Source organism: Parasteatoda tepidariorum, chromosome 5, assembly GCF_982258835.1.
Source record: "Parasteatoda tepidariorum strain Cologne lab strain chromosome 5, Ptep-v5.0, whole genome shotgun sequence".
NCBI classification, from domain to species: domain Eukaryota; kingdom Metazoa; phylum Arthropoda; class Arachnida; order Araneae; family Theridiidae; genus Parasteatoda; species Parasteatoda tepidariorum.
This window is the reverse complement of record NC_141759.1, coordinates 21,548,564-21,570,030: the sequence shown is the minus strand read 5'-3', so window position 1 is coordinate 21,570,030 and position 21,467 is coordinate 21,548,564. Positions and strand designations below refer to the sequence as shown.

At 31.3% G+C, this 21,467-nt stretch overlaps 1 long non-coding RNA gene across 1 annotated transcript; it reads left to right on the top strand.

The window, feature by feature from the left end:
- The first annotated feature begins 452 nt into the window (after positions 1-452).
- LOC147808661 (uncharacterized) lies at positions 453-1,838 on the top strand. Its single transcript, XR_015434345.1, has 5 exons — positions 453-578; positions 1,487-1,510; positions 1,587-1,610; positions 1,693-1,716; positions 1,793-1,838. It is a non-coding gene; the product is annotated as an uncharacterized LOC147808661 (long non-coding RNA).
- Positions 1,839-21,467: the final 19,629 nt, after the last annotated feature.

The window sequence follows — 21,467 nt, the reverse complement described above, 5'->3', positions numbered from 1 at the left end:
AACTTGTGGTAAGAATTCTGACCACGGCCTTAGAATGGGTTAAACACACTTGTTTACTTATGTTTATTTTTTTAATGCCGATTATTGAACGATATCGGTTTTTTTCGAACACGCATTTCAAGATATACAGCATTAATAGAGAGCTTAAACCGAATGAATGTAGAAGAGTGGCATCATGAATAAAACAAAATTGATCAAACTTATTTGTTGCAATTTAATGGAAAAATATAATAAAACTAAGTTTAACCTTCCTTCTGTGTAAACTAAACGATTTAATGTTTCGCTGTGAATAGCAAACTCAGGAAATAAATAAACATTTACCCTTAGTAACTGTTGCAATTCCCCAGTTCAGGATAATTTAATTTTGCTTGACATAAAATTAATAGTTCCATATACTCTTCAGTGTTTTTATTATAAAAACTGAAGGCGTCAAAAGCATGTTTAGATACGTCATAATATGGTACCATTATATTCCTTAACTGCAGCTTTCTCTGTTTTGAAAGTTTATTATAAATTCGACTGGAAAATGGACTACAGATTAGCCTTCGCGTTTTGTTTTTTAATACTTCAGTTTCGAAGTAAGTTGAATTATTTAAATGGTATTATTACACAATTTTTTTTTTCTGCATTGCAAATGTGGATTACTGTTTTGGATGTTACTAATTTTTTCGCCAATATTTCGTGAGATTTGTGAAGAGCACAGTAAAATACTTAAGAAGAAAAATTTTAATAATAACCTTTCGTTTTTAAAATTTTTAATATTAATCTAATATTAATCATTATAAATGTCGGTTGCCCTCTTGGATGTTTACTAATTGTTTCGTTAATCATTTATTTTTAGTGATTCGAAATGGACGAAGTGAAACACATAAGAAGGAAATTTTAGCCATTCGGAAGCTGTTTTAAACTTGCTTTTAGCATTTTTTAAACTTGCGTTCTAAGTTATATCCATTTTTTTTTTTGAAAACGATTTTAATATTTTCACTTATTCCATTTCAGCAAACATCTTTAAAAATCTTTCATACGTATAAAGAAAAAGATTTTAAATTTTGCCTTCAAGTTTATTCATTTATACAAAATTTAGAAGAAACCCAATGATCGAATTATTTGTATTTGCATTTTTATCATCAGGTGTAGCAAACCTATCTGTGCCAAGCATATGCTTGGACGTCATCAGTAACCAATATTAAAGTATTTGTATGAAAAATTTCTATCTTCTTTATTAGCAGTAACGAGCGAAAATGAGCCAGTTATGTTAAAAAATTATTTTCAATTTCAAACTTGTATATAAAATGTTTGTGTGATCGATATATGCTGTTGATTAGGTGTCCCAGGTCATTCTGAGCCAGGTATGTTCAAGCATTATCTTGTGGTAAACCACTATTTTTTTCCTCAGGTGTTTCATGCAGCAGAGATTATTTTCAGTGACATTTTATTAAATTAGTATAAAAATTGTTTGTGTGATCGAGTTATTTTCTTTTATTAGCTGTCCCAAGCCATTCTGAGCCAGGTATGCTTAAATATTATTGTCAGTAGTCAATTAATATCAAAATATTTGTGTGATAGAGTAATTTTTTTTTATTTAGGTGTCTCAAGCCAATCTGAGCCAGGTATGTTAAATCATTAACACTGAAAAACCAGAATTAAAATACTTCTGAAGGAGATTTTTCTTATTTATTTCATTTTTCTTAGGTATCATAAAACAATATGATATGGGTAAGTCCAGAAATTAGCTTCGGTTTTGAATTAGTAACTAAAATATTTCAATAACTGAGCAATTTTTTCTAATTAGGTGACCCAAGCAAAACTAACGAAATAGGTATGTTCAAACATTATCATTAGAGGCAAACCAAAATATATATATATATATATATATATATATATATATATATATATATATATATATATATATATATATATATATATATATATATATATATATATATATATATATATATATATATATATATATATATATATATATATATATATATACTCACTAATATAAATACATACCTGCCAACTTTTAATCCCTTCCATTATTATTTTTCCCAGTGGTGATCAAAATCATTTAAAAATTAAGTTTATAAAAGAAAAAAAATAGTATATATTTACTACCACTTTAAATATGAAAATAAAATCTTGCGGAAAATCCGGAAGGGTTGGCAGGTATGAGATATGTTATGATAAACCTTCTAAAAAAATAACGAAATCCATCTAATAATTACAAATTTAGTTTGTAGTTATTTACCGTGGCTTAATGGATAAGCCATGTAAAATTAGCGTGGCGTTCAACTTGTTAATGTAACTCTTTATACTCTATACTTTAAATCAGTTATGGAGGAGAAAAAAAAAATGCGATTAAAAATTCCTCCAGTGGTATAGCGTTCTCTTAACATTTTAATAACATCATGCCAATCAGTGTATTGGGTTCAGTCTTTGCTTACAACTGATTTAAACTGGGCTCGATTACACGAGCAAAAGACTGGGAGTCTGATTGGATTTTACTTTCTCCGATCAGGCCTTACCGATTTAAAATAATTCTAATGTAATATCTCCTGTAGATGTGAAGACGGTAAGGCTCATACATGGTTCGGCAGTTAGCCAGTCATTCTAAAGTTTGGTAGTGTAGTGTGCGCATGGGCCAGTATGATCTTTAGATTGGTCGGTAAGGATAAATCCCATACTATCATTGATAGCCCATGAGTGCAATTCCATAGATGTTAATAACCAAATCTGATTGAAACATGAAACAATGTGTTAAGAACCAGAATTTTCCAAGAACCATTTAAATAAGAAATTTTATAATAACGCAAAATTTAGTTTAAATCCCAATCGGATTAACTCGTTCAGCTTTGCAACCTCTTTTAAAGCATGAATTAAAAGTGAGACCCTCTCTTCCGAAGAAGATATTAATGTTTTCAGGCACCCGTTATTCTCTTGTCAAGACTATGAAAAGCATGTGTATTCGTTAAAGCCTTCTGTTTAGTTTGCATGTTGAGAAATCTCTGGTCGGGAATCTCTTGTGCTTGTCTGCAGATAGTCCGTTTGCATCTATGTATCGATTAAGCATACCAGTTGTAGTCTGACAGAAACTCACATAGGACTAAGTGACCCGGAGAGTAATGTTCGGCATGTGACTGGCTGACTGAGCATGGATTTTTAAAATCTCAATGAACAGTTCTGCTGCCACCACTAACGCCTGAGGAATTATAGAGACCCTGAGTGATTTAAACTAACAAGAACTTGCGATTTTCAGAGTTCTACTGCTTCGTTTATTTAAATCTTTCGGCCTGCCACTTTTTGCAACATCGACGTTTCCACTTCACCAATGTATCACTTACATGGGAATTCTGCTTCTGTAAAATGTCCGAAATTTTGCAAACTGATTTCCTACGATAAAACCTCAGCTCTCCTAATACCATTAGAGCTACCCATTGTCCCACAAACGCATAAATATGATCTCACAAATCATTGCTAATACTTTTATAGCATTAGTCACTCGCTGTCAGATCCATTTATTCAAGTAATCAATCAGATGCCACTAAAAATTACTGCTTACCTAGATAGGCAAAAAGGGGCCGGGCCTTCTTAGCTCTTTGAATGTAGACCTTAAATTTGTTTCTAAAATCTAAGATATAGATAAGTAATTGCATACTTTTTATAAAAGATAATAGTTAAAGGGATTTCTAAAAAAACTTTAGTGACCCTTTCAATGCATGGAACTTAAGATGTGTGACAATATTTTTGTTCCAAGTATGACTTCTTTCTCACTACCTTGCATTTTATTCTCACATTTAGAGTGTTGTTTTTACAGTTTACACGTTGTTCTGCTAATTTCAATGTTTAGGTTCCATTTTTTGACATCATGGGACATGAATTTTTTGACAGCGTGGGAGTAAAACTAACCTCTGGGCAAGAGGAAGGGTTATTTTCTCAAAGATGAATCGGCTTTCATTGTTGTTAGTGTAACAGATAGGACACCCTATTCAAAGTTGTAGAAAGAATGTCTATCTAGAAACAGCAAAAAGGAGAAAATCGCAGGGGGTAGAAAAGTGAACTTCCCCCTGCGAATTCAATAGGATCTGACAACATATTTATCTGCTACAAGGATTGTTTATTTGCTTCAATTTTTAATCTAAAACCTTTTTATTTAAAAAAAAAAATGAAAAATACTTAAAGAAAAAAAATTAAAATGTTAGCCTAAAATTTCAGTGCATAATTGAAAAATTTATTTTTAGAGCGACGCATAAACGAAGGATGATTAACATTATTTTCCCACCTAATGTACTGGGACCTATAAAAATCGTTGTATAAATAAAAAAGGTGCGTAAAAGAGGTGGTGCATAAGTGAGAGGTCATTGTATTTTAATTATTTTTATCTTCCCAAATATTTTTAAATAGAGCTCTTTAAAGTCAGTATATTTAATTAAATTTTGTCTCATATTTATATTAATTTTATTGTTGAATGAACTTTTTATTGTCGTGGATTATTTACAATATGATTTTTTTTAAAATACATAACTTTTATATATATATATATATAATAAAATAGAAATTAATATAAAGAGAAACTAAAAATGGGAAAACCAATAGTCGTTATCAAGACACATCTATTGGTATAAATTAATGCGATATTTCTGAATAAAGAATAATTATCCTAAGATATATATATATATATATATATATATATATATATATATATATATATATATATATATATATATATCCCGACAAATGTCATCCGATAAGAATAAGGAAATCAACCGACGCAGCAGATAAATAAGAGAATCAGATGCGTGATTAATGTTCTTTCTTTTCATGTCATAGTTCGGAATCACTTTCCAATTAAAATGTTTGCGTGGGAAATAATATCGTTTGGTGTTTCCAATTTGACTCAGATCACTCTTCTCCTTAAAAAAATAAAGGTTGTTAGTCTTGCATGCATAAAGCTCTCTTTTCCCTCCCGTTAGAGAAAAATGGAGGGGGGGGGGGGGGAGGACAAAATGCTTTATGAGAATTACCATGCAAAGTGCGGCTCAAGTACCAAAGCAGCTCACTAAAACGTTTATAGACGCTCGGGTAGAAAAGAACGTTTTCCTTCGTCTCTCTCTCTCTCAAATTATAGCAATCATAATGACATGAAGAGCGAATTGCGTGTTATACTGGCATACCTGACAAACTCTAGGCTAATTAAATTGATTCTTGGTGGAAGAATCGCCATATTTTGGAGAATTCTCTCCTTTGGGGTTCCTTGTTTTTCTCGCCAAATACAATTTTTTTTTTTTTTTTTGAATTAATATTTTTAATGTCTATAACCAAGGTTAAGCTGCTGTGACCGAAAAATTTTTAAAAAAATGCATAAAAAAAGGTTCTAAGACCCATTTAAAATGACCTTAAAATGAAAAATAATGCCCTTAAACATGTTCAGCATTAACTTAAAAACAAAACAATTAAAAATCGTAGTTTTTATCTCTAAATTAAGAAAAAAAGGTAACAATTAAATTTGCAATTTATGAAGTAAAAAATAAATGTAAAGGAATACTTGATAAAGATTAATAAGAATTAATTAATTATTAATTACTGTCTTCAAGAATATCATATAAATCTTCAAGAATATCATTTCAATCTTCAAGAATATCATATCAATCTTGAAAAATATATCAATCTTCAGGAATATAGAAGGTCATATCAATCTTAAAAAATATCATATCAGTCTTCAAGAATTACATTGACATCAAATTTGAATTGCATAAAATGTGTTGGATGTTCTTGAAACGGAGAGATTGCCTGTTCACCAAAAGAAAATTCTTATACATTGAGAAACTCTGCTGAACACCAGCGCTCGGTTTGGACGACATTTAAAATAACAAATTTCAATGCAAATATTACACTTAATTTTTAAAAATCAAAAAATTATTTCGCAAGCAAAATTAGCTTATTAAATATATCATTCGCAATTCATATAAAATAATTGAAAAAGAAAAAAATCTGAATAAAGAAAAAGCAGTAATAAGTAGTTGGGAGCCGTGGTGGCTCAGGGGATAGAGCGTTGGAATTCCAATGAGGCGACCCGGAATCGAATACCCGCGATGGCAGATCACTGCGAATTCTACATCCAGCTTACAACGATCACAGTGCTGACGTAGAATATCCTCAGTGGTAGACGGATCATGGGTAGACTCTCCTTCACGTCGGGCTAAACGAGGGAGTTTTTCGTGGTTTTCCTATCCATGTAGCGAAAATGTGGTTAGTTCCATCAAAAAAAGTCTTCGATGAAGTCAAATTTCTCCCAATGCTTGATCCAGGAGTTCCCTTGTCTTCTGGATTGTGTTCAAAATTACACGGCAACAGAGTTGAACATTGGGTCGGCTATTCAACGACGGTTATAAAACAAAAATAAATAGTTGGAGTTTCCGCAGATACAATAACCCGAAAGTTTTGATGAAGGAAAGGAGTACAGCCAATATCTCCCAGACGAAACAAGAAATTCGACCCTGTAATAGTCCAAACGTAATGACATCTTTCTTATTTTTCATCCACTGCGCAGTTTATGTTCGTTTTATCAGACTGCTAAATTGATCCATGCTGAAGTTTTCTCTCTTTTAGGAGGTGTTGGTAGATCACCCTTTCTGCTGCAGAAATCCCCATCGATACTTGGTGTGACTGCTAAAGTCAGAATGAAAACAATTACAAACTTCCTAAAATCAAAACAGAATTAGAAAACCTTATAGTTAAGGAAATCGAGGAATTTAAGCGGAATAATTGGGGAGATTTTTAATTTTTTGAAAACTCATTATTTTTTTTTTTAGGGTGCTGAACACGAACCCGTATTTGGTAACCAATTTTTATTCCGCGAAATATGTTTTTTCTTTCAGGAAAAAACCAGCTTTTGCATACAACTTTTTTTTTGCAAAAAATTTCTGATGGCATATTTGAACACGAAAAGAGAAATTTTTTTCATTCAGAAATGCTACAATTATATACCTACAGGGTAATAGCTAGGGTAATTAATCAAAGTATAATATGAGAGTGGAAATAATGACTATAGCATATGAATAATGTTTTAGTATTTTGAAGAGAAAAAAATAGAGAAGAGTAATTAATAGACGTTTGAAATTTGTAGAAAAATTTTCCTGTGGGATTTAGTAATATGTAAGAAAAATGTTTCCATTCCCTTTGGGGAGAACCGTACCACCCTCCCAATAACTATAATTTTTAATAAACCTTTCTTAAAATCATAATTTTACGGTCTTTTCCATTCTTTGATTTTTCGCATACTTTCTTAAATTTATTCTCAATTTAGAATTCATATGTGAGTTTTCCTTCTCTTCATCAATTTATCTGCACCCCCTGAGAAGAGGCTTCACCCTTTGACCTCCTCATCTTCCGAACGGCCGTAGTTTTAAATCCTTGATTTTTGAACACTCTTTTTTATGTTTCATGCAAATGAAGTTTGGATTGTGAGTTTTTCCCCCTAATTTTATATTTGTTCCAGATAACAAAAATAGTCCCCTCCCCCTTGGAGTGCCCAATTGCCAAGATCTTAATTTTCAAAGGTATTTAACCTTTTTTATATAAAGTTTTTAGTTTAATTTTAGGCAATAGAAATTTTGTTGTTGTTGTTCATTTACGTCACACTAGAGCTGCACAATAGGCTATTGGCGATGGTCTGGGAAACATCCCTGAGGATGATCCGAAGACATGCCATCGCAATTTCGATCCTCTGCAGAGGGGATGGCACCCCCGCCTCGGTAGCCCGACGACCTGAACGCGAAGTCGAGCACTTTACGGTAGAGCAGTTTAACGAGAACCAATACCGCACACCCTCGGTCCCTACGCAGACCAATCCAAGTGACCACCCACCGGCACGCTAACCGCAGCCGGTGATGCTTGACTTCGGTGATCTGCTGGGAACCGTGTCTTAACCATCAGCCCACTGCGGGACAATAGAAATTTAGAATATGACTCTTAATGTTTTGAAGCCGATGAAAAAAAATTTATGTGAAAAAAATTCTAATCGATCAGAGAAGAAAAAAAAAAGAAAATGGAACCAAATCAATAGTTTTATTTAGCAAGTTAAGTTTAAAATTTCTTAAAATAATGATATTCAAGGTATCCTAGGTTGGTTATAATCAAACCCAAATCCAAAATTTTACTAAAAAATAAAAAATTCGCCTCTTCAAAAAAATTTTGTCTTTTTGGAATTCCTGAAAAAAAAACTTTCATTTTTACAGCGCACATCTCCTGCAAATGCAAACGCAATTTATAATTACATATTTAAAACCACACAGCACGATTCCTATTTACGTGATTTATGAACGCGCATAGTGTTTCATATATTCATCATTTTATATCTAATATCACGTTTCGTATTCACGCTATTTAAAATCCACTATTATGATTCGTGCTCAAGTGACTTAAAAATTATATATCAAAATTCCTATTCACGCGATTTTAAAATAAAAAATCTAGATTCGATTAAACGCGATTTTAAAATCAGACATTAAGATCCGTATTAACGCGATTTTAAAATAAAACATCGAGCTTCGTATTCATGCGATTTTAAAACAAACATCAAGATTCGTATTAAGGGGAATTTAAAACCAAACATCGATATTCACATTAACGCGATTTTAAAATCAAACATAAAGATTCGCGTTAACGCTTTTTTAAAATTAAATGTCGAGATTTGTATTCGCATGTTTTAAAAATCACGCATTGAGATTAATATTCACAAATTTAAAATAAATAAATGAATAAAATCTCTCATCGATATTTTGATTAAATCGTTAATAACATTCTGTAGATAAATGCTTCCAACAAACACTTTTCCTTTGGTCAAATTTAAGGTATTTTTTCAATTATTTAAAAAGTGCTTTTGCACATAACATTTTTGGATTTCTATTTTCATCTTTTTTAAAATACTAATTCTTATGGTATAAATCTTATGTGATTCCATATTGAGTTCTATAGAAATGAAAATTTTTTAATAAAATCCATGATTTTCAAACAAATTTCGCCAAAATGAGATGGAGACGAAAAGAGTTAAGCAATGCGTGCTGCTGAAATTTTTTTTTAAATTGAGATTTTATGTTAGCGTTTTATTTTTATTTTTTCTAAGTTCGGTTACAACAAATATCAATATGTTGCTTTCCGTTACGAAATTTTCGAAGACATTCAATTTTAAACCATTGCACAAATAAATGCATAAAAGAAATGACTGAAATCTTTTTTTAATTCTTACATATTCCTTGAATACGAATCAATGATTTATGGGATTGTCATTTTTTAAAGCAACTATTCATCCCTGCTCTAACATTAATTTTATTTGAAATCAATGACCAAATGAAATATTTCAAATTAAGTCTCTCTTTTTCTCTCCTTATCTTTTATGCAATTGTTTCTTTTTTTTTTTGTTTTTTTTTTTGTCGTATGCGCCTGTTTAGCCAGTGGTGGTGGGATTGTTCCTGTTTTTCAGTGGCGCCATCTATGGCCAGGAATTCGACTTCTGCCACGCCATTCACACAACCACAACCCGTTTATAGGGCGGGTCACATTCACACACAAAGGAGAAAGGACATAGAACAAACAGAGAGAGATAGAAACATCCATGCCTTACCTGGGATTCGAACCCAAGTCCTTTCTGATGCAAGGACAGTTCCCTGCCCCCCTACACAGACCGGTCGGCAATTGTTTTTATTGCTGTACAGAAAATTTTTAATAATATGGAAAGCAGTGAGAAAGGTAAATCGTAAAAATAAAATATTATAATCTTAATAAACTTTATGAACAACATATGAAATTTAACTAATTTATAGATCTATTGCTTAGCAACAGAAAGTTCTTAAAATTTTAATTTAGTGAATCAAAAAGTACTGTTTTTTTTTCATAAGAAAGCCTGGGTTATGAAATTTTTTTATTGTTAAGAAAATTTTTAATTAACATATTTTTTTTGAGCTTAAAAATTATAGAAATTCCCGCTAGGAAATACAATTCTAAATGCGTAATTATTACAGATGAAACTTTAAATATAAGTTTTAAAAAAAGGTCAACTTTGTACTAAACATGCTAAATAAAACTATTGACTTAGTTATATGTATTTCTATATGTATTTCCTAGCTATATGCATTTCTACAATTTTTTTTAATATGTTAGATTATAATTGCGTCACTTACACAGTAATATTCTTAAAAATTACTGAGTTTTTATAGCTTTAAAAGTCCACGAGTTTCTATTGCTTAAAAACTTTTCAAAAAATAGAAAAGAACTTAAAACACAAAAGGAAAAGTGCCCTTAAAAATTATGATTTCATGGGATTATACACTCAGGGATGGGAAGCTATTTTTGTTATTTAGAACAAATATAAAACTCACATCGCAAACTTTAATTGAATGAAAATTGAAAAAAAGTGACGAAAAATCATAATTTTTGAAAATTTTTCGAGAAATTTATAGTTATTCGGAAGGGGGTTAAAGGTTATACCCTCTTCTCAGAAGCTGGAAATAAATTGAGGAAGGGAATGGAAAATTTCACTTTAGTGTTATTAGAAGTAAATATTGAGTAAAAATTGGAAAGGATAGATAAAAAATCAAAAGTGGAAAAGACCCTGTAATTATGATTTTTGGGAAGGTTTAAGAAAAATTATAGTTATTTGGGTTATAGAATAGAATTCGAGGCTAAATTTTTTCGAGTTTTTAAATACCCCATCAAAGATTTTCCATCTAACCAAAAAATAAGGAAAAAAAAACGTTCTTTGGAAAAAAGAATAAAAAACTGGATTCTCCTAAATATTTTTAGGTAACTTCCATTTTTGAGCCCTATTGCTTAGACTATTTGACTATTTAGTGAAATGGTGAGCACATGAGTTGAAAACACAACAATTATTTTTATTTTATTATTTTATTACCCTCGTTGAACAACTTAACCCAATTTTGAGCTTACGACTACCAATTACTCAGTTGTCTCGTAATTTTGAACAGAATCCAGAAGACAAGGGAATTCCTGGATCAAGCATCGGGAGATATTTGCCTTCTTGGAGGAGATTTTAAAGGAACTAACCTGCATTACATAGGGAGGAAAACCGCGAAAACCTCCTTTTGTTAGCCTGAGGTCTAGCCCATGATCCATCTATCCCTGAGGATATTCTACGTCAGCAGTGTTGTCGGTGCAAGCCGGTTCCGGAGCTCTTATGAAACGGCCATCGCTGGGATTCAAACCCAGCTCACGTCGCTGGGAGGCGAGTGATCCATACCCTGAGCCACCACTACTCAGAGGCAATGATTAGAGGAAAGAAGGTATTTATTTTCCTTAAAGATTATGGTTTATCGGTATAAGGTGATTGCCTCTACAACGTCGGTCAGCTTATGTCATCATCAACATTTATAATTTACTGAAGGAGAGGAATTCAAGAAGGCTGAAACATACACATAAGTTGGGGAATCAGCCACAAAAACGTACTATCTTGGAACAAACATACCTTTTTTCGACGGATTTAGATTCCTGACCTTTTAGAATGGCCGCAATCTGGGAAATATGGTACCTATAGTTTTGTCAGAAGAACGATCATAATTTTGGACACCTTTATAGTAATTTTACTTTTTGTGTATTTCGTCATAACTAAAGAGCTTTTCAAACGAATTGAAATTTTTTTTCTTCACGCAATTATAAAATTTGTTTATCTAAAGATAATTTCCTACAAAAAGTAAATTCTAATATATATTTTTTATCTTTTATTCCTTTATTAAATAATAGTCAAAAAGTTTTGAATTGTTTGCAATTTTTATCATCATTTAAAAGTATGCAATTTTACATGGCAGAATACAAAATTTGAACGAAATCGATTGAATAGTTCCTGAGGAATCGAGTTATGAAGAAGTCGTATATTTAAAATTCGATTTCGCCGAAACTATTCAAACGATTTTTCTCAAATTTTGTATTTTGTCATGTAAGTACATACTTTAAAATTATATACTTTACAATTCAAAACTGCATTTTTTTACCAAAATTATTTTTTTGCCTGGAAATATCTTTGGATAAACGAATTTTATAATTGTGTGTAAAAATTTTTAAATTTCTCGATGCATGGGGAAATACATAAAAACTAAAATTAACATTAAGGAGTATAATTTTATACATGTGTGTAAAACGAATTTTATAATTGTGTGTAAAAATTCTAATATTTGCTTATAAAGTGCTCGATGCATGGGGAAATACACAAAAACTAAAATTAACATTAAGGAGTATAATTTTTCGATCCCTCTCCAGATCAAACTATGGGGACCATATTTCTCAAATTGCGGCTACCTCCTACATTATGGAGGTCAGGAATTCAAATTAGTTGGAAAAAAAGGCATGTTTATTCAGAGAAATACTTTTTGTTTTGTTTTAATAAATTGATAGCTAAGTAAATAGTAAATCTTCTGGTATAAGAGTAATTACGGCCCTCTTTTAAAAGTGTACACCATGAGATAATTACAATAAAGTTGCATTTCATATGATAATTCAAATTTTGAAACGTAGTGGTTGAAAAATTACTTACATTAAAAATGCTGAACTATCAATAATTTACGTTAGCGCTGGAAAATACTTCTTTACAAAGCGGAGCAAGTTAGCATCTCTGCACTCGCTACTACTAAGGAAAATATTTTCTGTAACTACGGAAATTCCGCAGTAGTTGGAGAGTAAAAGTTGATAGATTAACCCTTTGAGAAGCAAAAAAAATTGGACCAAAATTTTAGTCGAGATCAGCCACAAAAAATTTTGATCATTGTATGAACATTCTCCTGATCCTAGTATTGTACTTTAGCTGGACACATGGGATGTGAATTTGAGTTCAGTTTGAATTAAATCTTTGTGGTTAGCAGGAAGTGGGGTTACTGCATATTCTTTTCAAGCAGTTTGCTTGAATAACTAAAGACAAATGAAAATAATAAAAGCAGCTTGCTCTAAATTATGTCGGCTTCAAAGTTGTAGGTTTGTAAAAATGTGTCAGCAGTCAGCACTATGAACATTCTGAACTGAACTTATTTTATGAGCTGGGTGCCTGGGCCGCGCAGCGACCCCTATCCCAGCTATCGTTTATTATTTATCGTTGTACACGCTGTTTGAGATTAACAGGCTATGTGGTAGCTGTTTTTTCAAGCACTTTGCTTGAATAAATAAAAATGATGAAATAAAACGAAGCAGCTTGCTTTAAATTATGAACATTCTCAGTTAAGCATTTCCTATATCTCTAAATTTTTCAAAATTCAAATAGGTTGATAAAAAAAACCGCACTGTTCAAACACTATAACCTTGATAGTGGTTATATATTTGTCAAAAATAAGTGGTTTCACCGTGAAACCACTGTGAAGCTCGAGTTTAACAGCAGCGCATAACACGTTACTTAATTTAGAATACTTATTTAACCAACTTAAAATTTGGCGACATTTAATGACGCGGCAGCCCTAAAGAAAGAAGGGGTTGGTCTCTCACTGATAGCGTTGGAAGGCCAACATTAAAGGCTGAAATTCCCTAAACATTATCCTAAAAGGGAAATTCGTAATAAATACTTACAAACACAAAAGTTCACTCTCGATATTCTTCCCTTTCATCCAAGGGAGTATTTTGCGTGCTTCGTTTCTGATGTTGCGTGTAGATGCATCGTGGTTACACGCATTATTTTACTCAAGATTTCCTTAACCTTCTGCCACAGGCATGCATACCATTACACTAAGGCAGAATTACAATAAATGGTCTTCAGAACTTTTATTTGGGTCTTTTCGATAGCCTCGCTGAAGTAGGAGATTCTTCTCCTAAAGAGCATATTTAATTTGCTCACACGCAAACGAGAACTCGGTCATAATTTTCTGAGCTTCTTTTAATGGCGCCAATTATTGTTGATCCCGCCGCTGTGAGTCGTAAAGCGATGGGATCATAGCTGAATCATAGATATGTGTCCCTGAAATTTTCGGAAAGCTGAGTGATTAAAGGTTCTTGGTAACATTTCAGTGATTTAAGCAAATTAGTTTTATAATTTGTACCTTGCCAAAAAGAAATAATAACTCGTCATTTTTTCTTGTCCACGATTTCGCGATTGATGAAAACTAGAAATCACGACCAGTTTAATGGTGTCAATTGCTTTTGATCCCAAAGATTGAGTCGTAAAGCGATTTAAAGCTGAATTATATTAATGTCAATATTTTGAAAGCTAAGTGAATAAAAGTTCTAGGTGAAATTTTAGTGAATTTAAGTAAATTAGCTTTAAAATTTGTACCTTGTCAAATAGAAATAATGCCTCGCCTTTATTTAAAGTATGTACCTTGTCAAAATAAATAAGGAATAATACCAAGCCTTTTCTTTCTTTTCTTTAATCTAGCAATGTGTGAAATCTAGAAATCAGGACTATTTTAATGGTGTCAATTACTATTGATCCTGCGGAGTGAGTTTTAAAGTAATGGGATCATAGCTAAATCAGAGATTTATGTCACTGAAACATTTGGAAAGCTGAGTGGATGAAGGTTCTTTTTGACATTTTAGTGAATTTAAGTAAATTAGCTTTAAAGTACATACCTTGTCAAAACAAATAAGGAATAATACCAAGCCTTTCCCTTTCTTTTCTTTAATTTAGCAATGTGTGAAATCTAGAAATCAGGACTATTTTAATGGTGTCAATTACTATTGATCCTGCGGAGTGAGTTTTAAAGTAATGGGATCATAGCTAAATCAGAGATTTATGTCACTGAAACATTTGGAAAGCTGAGTGGATGAAGGTTCTTTTTGACATTTTAGTGAATTTAAGTAAATTAGCTTTAAAGTACATACCTTGTCAAAACAAATAAGGAATAATACCAAGCCTTTCCCTTTCTTTTCTTTAATTTAGCAATGTGTGAAATCTAGAAATCAGGACTATTTTAATGGTGTCAATTACTATTGATCCTGCGGAGTGAGTTTTAAAGTAATGGGATCATAGCTAAATCAGAGATTTATGTCACTGAAACATTTGGAAAGCTGAGTGGATGAAGGTTCTTTTTGACATTTTAGTGAATTTAAGTAAATTAGCTTTAAAGTACATACCTTGTCAAAACAAATAAGGAATAATACCAAGCCTTTCCCTTTCTTTTCTTTAATTTAGCAATGTGTGAAATCTAGAAATCAGGACTATTTTAATGGTGTCAATTACTATTGATCCTGCGGAGTGAGTTTTAAAGTAATGGGATCATAGCTAAATCAGAGATTTATGTCACTGAAACATTTGGAAAGCTGAGTGGATGAAGGTTCTTTTTGACATTTTAGTGAATTTAAGTAAATTAGCTTTAAAGTACATACCTTGTCAAAACAAATAAGGAATAATACCAAGCCTTTCCCTTTCTTTTCTTTAATTTAGCAATGTGTGAAATCTAGAAATCAGGACTATTTTAATGGTGTCAATTACTATTGATCCTGCGGAGTGAGTTTTAAAGTAATGGGATCATAGCTAAATCAGAGATTTATGTCACTGAAACATTTGGAAAGCTGAGTGGATGAAGGTTCTTTTTGACATTTTAGTGAATTTAAGTAAATTAGCTTTAAAGTACATACCTTGTCAAAACAAATAAGGAATAATACCAAGCCTTTCCCTTTCTTTTCTTTAATTTAGCAATGTGTGAAATCTAGAAATCAGGACTATTTTAATGGTGTCAATTACTATTGATCCTGCGGAGTGAGTTTTAAAGTAATGGGATCATAGCTAAATCAGAGATTTATGTCACTGAAACATTTGGAAAGCTGAGTGGATGAAGGTTCTTTTTGACATTTTAGTGAATTTAAGTAAATTAGCTTTAAAGTACATACCTTGTCAAAACAAATAAGGAATAATACCAAGCCTTTCCTTTTCTTTTCTTTAATTTAGCAATGTGTGAAATCTAGAAATCGCGACTATTTTATGATGCCAATTAATTTTGTTCCCACGGAGTGAGCTTTAAAGTAATGGGATCATAGCTAAATCAAAGATTTATGTCACTGAAACATTTGGAAAGCTGAGTGGATGAAGGTTTCTTTTGACATTTTAGTGAATTTAAGTAAATTAGCTTCAAAATTTGTATCATAAAAAAAATAAATAATGAATGATATACCTCACCTTTATTTCTTGTCCTCAATCTAGCAATTCGTGAAATCTACAAATCATTAGCTTATCACTAAACCTTGCAATAATTAAAATATTGCTTTAATTATTGAAAAGTATGAAAGTGGTGTGAAACTCATCAATAGTTATTAAGACTTCCTAAGACGCCAGAAAGAACGAACTTTCTTTCGTCATGTAGATAAAAGTACCTGATGAAGAAAATTGCCGTTGCGAATTCTCTGGTGCTATTTTTATGCGTATAATGTCTTAAGGAGTCTTAACCGCTTTCGTTACTAATTTTTTTGCTATTTTACAAGGAACTAAACAACTTGACAAGGAACTAAAGCAAAATATAATACACAAATTTTAAGTTGAAATTGCAAAAAAAAAAAAAAAAAAAAAAAAAAAAAAAAACATTTAATTTACTATCACGAGTTATCTGGTATAAATGAGAAAAGTTAAATATCAGTCTTTGAATGATAGTTTTTAAAACAAGGAACAACATAAAGTGATACTTTCCGAACGCCAGTGAAGTAATATCTCATTTTTTAAATCTTTTTTCTATGTAAATTCAGCAATTGCCGTATATACACTCGCGCAAAACGCGTGGGCAATCCCACAATCCAACAGCAAGACTCCCAAGCAAAACGAGGCAAACTTCCAACCACAGTTGATTTTTTTGTTGATTCAGACCAAGTAAAAACGAGATAAAAACAAAACGTACTGACAAATTCTGCTATGCCCGAGTTTTCTCGGGATAATAAATATTTGCATTATATACATAGCCGAGTTTTCTCGGGATAATCAATATTTGCAATATATACATAGCCGATTTTTCTCGGGATAAGCAATATTTGCAATATATACATAGCCGAGTTAACTCGGGATAATCAATATTTGCAATATATACATAGCCGAGTTTTCTCGGGATAATTAATATTTGCAATATATACATAACCGAGTTTTCTCGGGATAATCAATATTTGCAATATATACATAGCCGAATTAACATCGGGATAATTAGTATTTGCAATATATGCATAACCGAGTTAACTCGGGATAATTAATATTTACAATATATACATAACCGAGTTAACTCGGCATAATCAGAGAAACAGTTAATAAATACTTATATTGCTTTCATTATTAATTTTAATTTTACCGTATTTTTTTATATTTTGTGGACTTTACTAGCCATGATTTCATTTATTAACTTGGATGCGTTATAGCAGCGATATATCCAAGATCCGCCTTCATTAACTAAAGGGGAATGGTATCAAATACAATTACTAATTCTCTAACAGAAACGTTTGTGGTTCCCCATACCAGAATTGGCGATAATAATTACCAGCTCTATTCATAATCGAGTCGCGACCGATAACTCATCAGAATAAGTCGATTAGCAAAACGCGCCAAACGACCGAAATTACATTGGTATTCATTGATTTCCATCGACAATGATTAAAGCTTTCTATCGCCAGCAACTATAGCAGTTCACCGTTATGTCTCTCTAGGCTGGATACGGTATGACTATATTATATAATGCATTTGTGGGGATATAGGGTCGCTAAGCCCATCTGCGGAAATGGATAACGGTGCCGTAGCAAAAACGGATCGGGGGGTCTTACCATGACAAGTTGAATGTTGTGGGGTATTGTATTGACTTTAGTATACGTCACCACGTGACATTTCGATAGTGTGGATGGGTTTTGTGATGTATATTTTGTTCGATTGTTTGAACGATAACGGATATTATTCGGAAGCTTCGAATTCCTTAATCCAAATATATATTTACTGATTGATTTGCTTACATACAGGGAATAATTTTAGTTCAATTTAAAGTTTACCATGTTTCCCTCGCATGCGATGGGAGTCAATTCTATTCAATATGTGTGACTCTGGTGTTCAATTTATTAATATTTATTCCATATGAAAATTAAACTAAGGGACAATTAAACTCAGTAGAGAATTAAACTAAGGGACAAAAATTTTTTCTGATGAATAGTGAAAGTTTAAAAAGGCTCAGAGAGAGTATGGTATACATTTCGAATAAGTATAGCATTTAATTAAACTCGGACTCCGCTGTCTTGTACCATTGGTCCTATGTCCACAATAAACGATGGCTCTTTGTATCCAAAATCTTTAAAAAAAATATTTTTTTAGCATATTGCAGTTGTATTGATAGAAATATTCGTTGCTGTAGCACTTGATTTGTCTTATGAATATAAGAAGATCTAACTAAATATAGGAAGTCTTGTTACAACATAGTTTCCAAGCAGCGAATTTCTTCTTATAACGAAACTTTTAATCAGAACTTAAAAAACAAAAAACAAAAAAACAAAAACAAAAAAAAAAAACACTTAAATACTTTTATTCTAATGAAGTGGTTTTTTCTCATTAATAAATTGTTTAGAGGTTTATCTTTTAAATTTTCGTTATTTTCGAAATTATTTAGACGTTTATCTTTTCAATTATCGTCGTTTTCGAAACTTTTTAAACGTTTATCCTCAATTTCCGTTATTTTCAAATTTTTTAGACATTTATCTATTGAATTTTCGTCATTTTCGAAATTTTTCAGGCGCCTATCTTTTTACTTTTCATTGTTTTAAAAAATTTTTAGACGCTTATCTTTTTACTTTTTCTTATTTTCAATTTTTTTAGATGTGTATCTTCCTAATTTATATCATTTTCGAAGAAAGTTGCAATCAAATGTTGAAATTTCTGTGTAACAAATGTGCTCTCCCTGTGATGTTTGTTTCTGGAACCACTCACTCATTTACTCATTTTAGCGAAAATAACTGATTTTAAAACACTACTTAATAACGTGTATTATTTAATTCTTAATTAAAAATCATTATTATTTACTCTTGAACTATTGTGTAGTCTAAAAATTTCGTAACAATCATTTGAAAATATGCAAAAATGAAATTTAAGCCCACTATAAAAATCTACCAACTTCTCAGTTGTTCAGTTTTTACTCTAAACACATTAAAACAACATTAGTTAAATAGTAGAGACCAAAAAAAGTTCAGTTCAACTGACTGTTCACTATTTCATTATAGCGAGGTTAGACTATACAATGAATATTTAAAGAGCGGAGTTGAAGAGCTAGGTAAGTGACATTTTCGAAGCGGCTACAATCAGGATAAGAAGACGAAAAATGATATCCGTACTATTTTATTGTAGATTTATAAGAGTCGCAGGGGCGCAAAGGATAAAGCGTTCGTCTCCCAACGAGGTAGCCCAGGTTCGAATTCCAGCTGTGAATGGTTGATGCGAATACTGCTCCCGGCTAGCACCGACCACACACATTATCCTCAGTAGTTGACGAATCATGGGTTAAAAAAACCCTCGTTCCATCGGGCTAATGGTGTAAGGTTTTCGTGGATTACCTCTCTGTGTAAAGTAAATGAGTGCTAGTTACATCAAAAAGTCCTCCACGAAGGCTAGTTTGTCCTTATACTTGATACAGGAGTTCCCTTGTCTTCTGGAATGGATTTGAAATTACACGGCAACGAAGTTAAACATTGATTATCGTAAACTCAGAATTGGTTCGGCCGTTTAGCGCCGGTTATAAAATAAAATATAGATTTATTAGTGGGAGGGGCTAATAATTATTTGCCCTATTTTTATTTTTCACTACCTAATTTGAAATAAAAATCATGCAAGCATATTCAAAACAAAAAAATATAGATTATAGTTACGTGAAAATTTATAAAGAAAGCAAAAACAATTCTCTTACATAAAACATATCCACATTGATGTGACTAATTTTTATTATTTCCTTGATTAATAAATACCCCTGAAAATGTTGATACCCCTTGAAATGTGATTTTAGAGACGGGGAACAGAAGTGACATTTTACACATTGTAATTGAGCTGTTAGTTTTATTTAAGAAGTAATATATTTAATGTTTTTTTAAAGTGTTATTAGGCAGTTTTAATAGTTTTTTTAAAAATGAAATATTAGTAAGAAAATTTAATGATGGCAGCGAACGTAAATACCACAATTTTCAGTGAATGACGCATGTATAAATAATTTGAACTGATGTATAAAAGATTATACTTACAATCAGTGTTGTATTTAAATGTAATAAAAAAGAATGTTATTCTTTTTGTTTTGAAATTTATTTATTTACTTTTAAAAAATGTTTCGCAAAAAGCTAAATGGTTGTAGATAGGATGAAAAACTACACTGCTCAAAAAAATTAGGGGAGCCATGTGCTCCCCTACTTTTTTTGAGCAGTGTATATATATAGATAGATACATACACTGCTCAAAAAAATTAGGGGAGTGTATTATTAGATATTTTGTGTGCACGCTTAAAGTATTTAAATGTTAAGGTGAATGAAACTATTTTAAAGCACATTATTAAAATAAAAACAAATAAATTTTATATAACTTTTACTACCACTTTAAATATTTAAAAAAAATTATAACTTTTTTCAAAAACTCATAATATAATGAGTTACTCGAATGTAATCTAAATTTTGTAATTAAATTAATTTTAATGAGAGTGGATGTTTACATTTGAAATTTCTTTTCTTTTAATCACTCAAAATGATAAATTATTAAAATAATAAATGTAATATTATTATACTATCCCTTTCCAGGACAGCAAATTACGAGAGAAATTTTTAGTCAAACAGAGGACATTAGCAAGTGCTACCTTAAACACCAAATTCTAGGGAAAGCGACATACTTTGACGTTTTTTTGTTAACTGCGGAAACTAATAATTGGTGCATCGGAGTACCTGGCCAAAAAGGCCACCTCCGTTAATTATAAGATTACAAACTGAATCAAAGGCCATTGATATTAAAATTATTTGGGTTAATAAGCTTAATGTTAGTAGTTAAATAATATTGTGGAAAAGAAGATAGAACAGGGATAACACAGACAGGTAATAACATAAACAATGAAAAAAAAAATTAAATTATTTGTTATAAATCATTATTTATTTTTTATTTAAAATTATTGACAAATAAGCAGTTAGTGATTAGCACTGTTAGTAGTTGAACTTGTAAATTGAATCAAAATGAGCAGCAGTAATTCCGCGAATGATTGGCAGTCGTATTGCTGATATCTCCTTTATTATTATTACCCTTTTCCACGTTTTCTTGTTAAAGAATGGTTGTCAAATATTTATAAGTTATTTATTTACATTTCTAGTGGTTTGTAACATTTATCGAATTAGTGCTGCTAGGCTGAGAATACTGAATCGTAAATGCAAAATTTTCAAAGCTACTGAAAAATACTTACAATTTATCTTTTATTTGAGAATTACGAAGTTATTCCAAAGTTATTTTCGCACCCATATGTATTTCCTTTAAATTAAAAATTTATTGGTAACGTAAAATATTTAGATTTATCTCACTGTTTCTA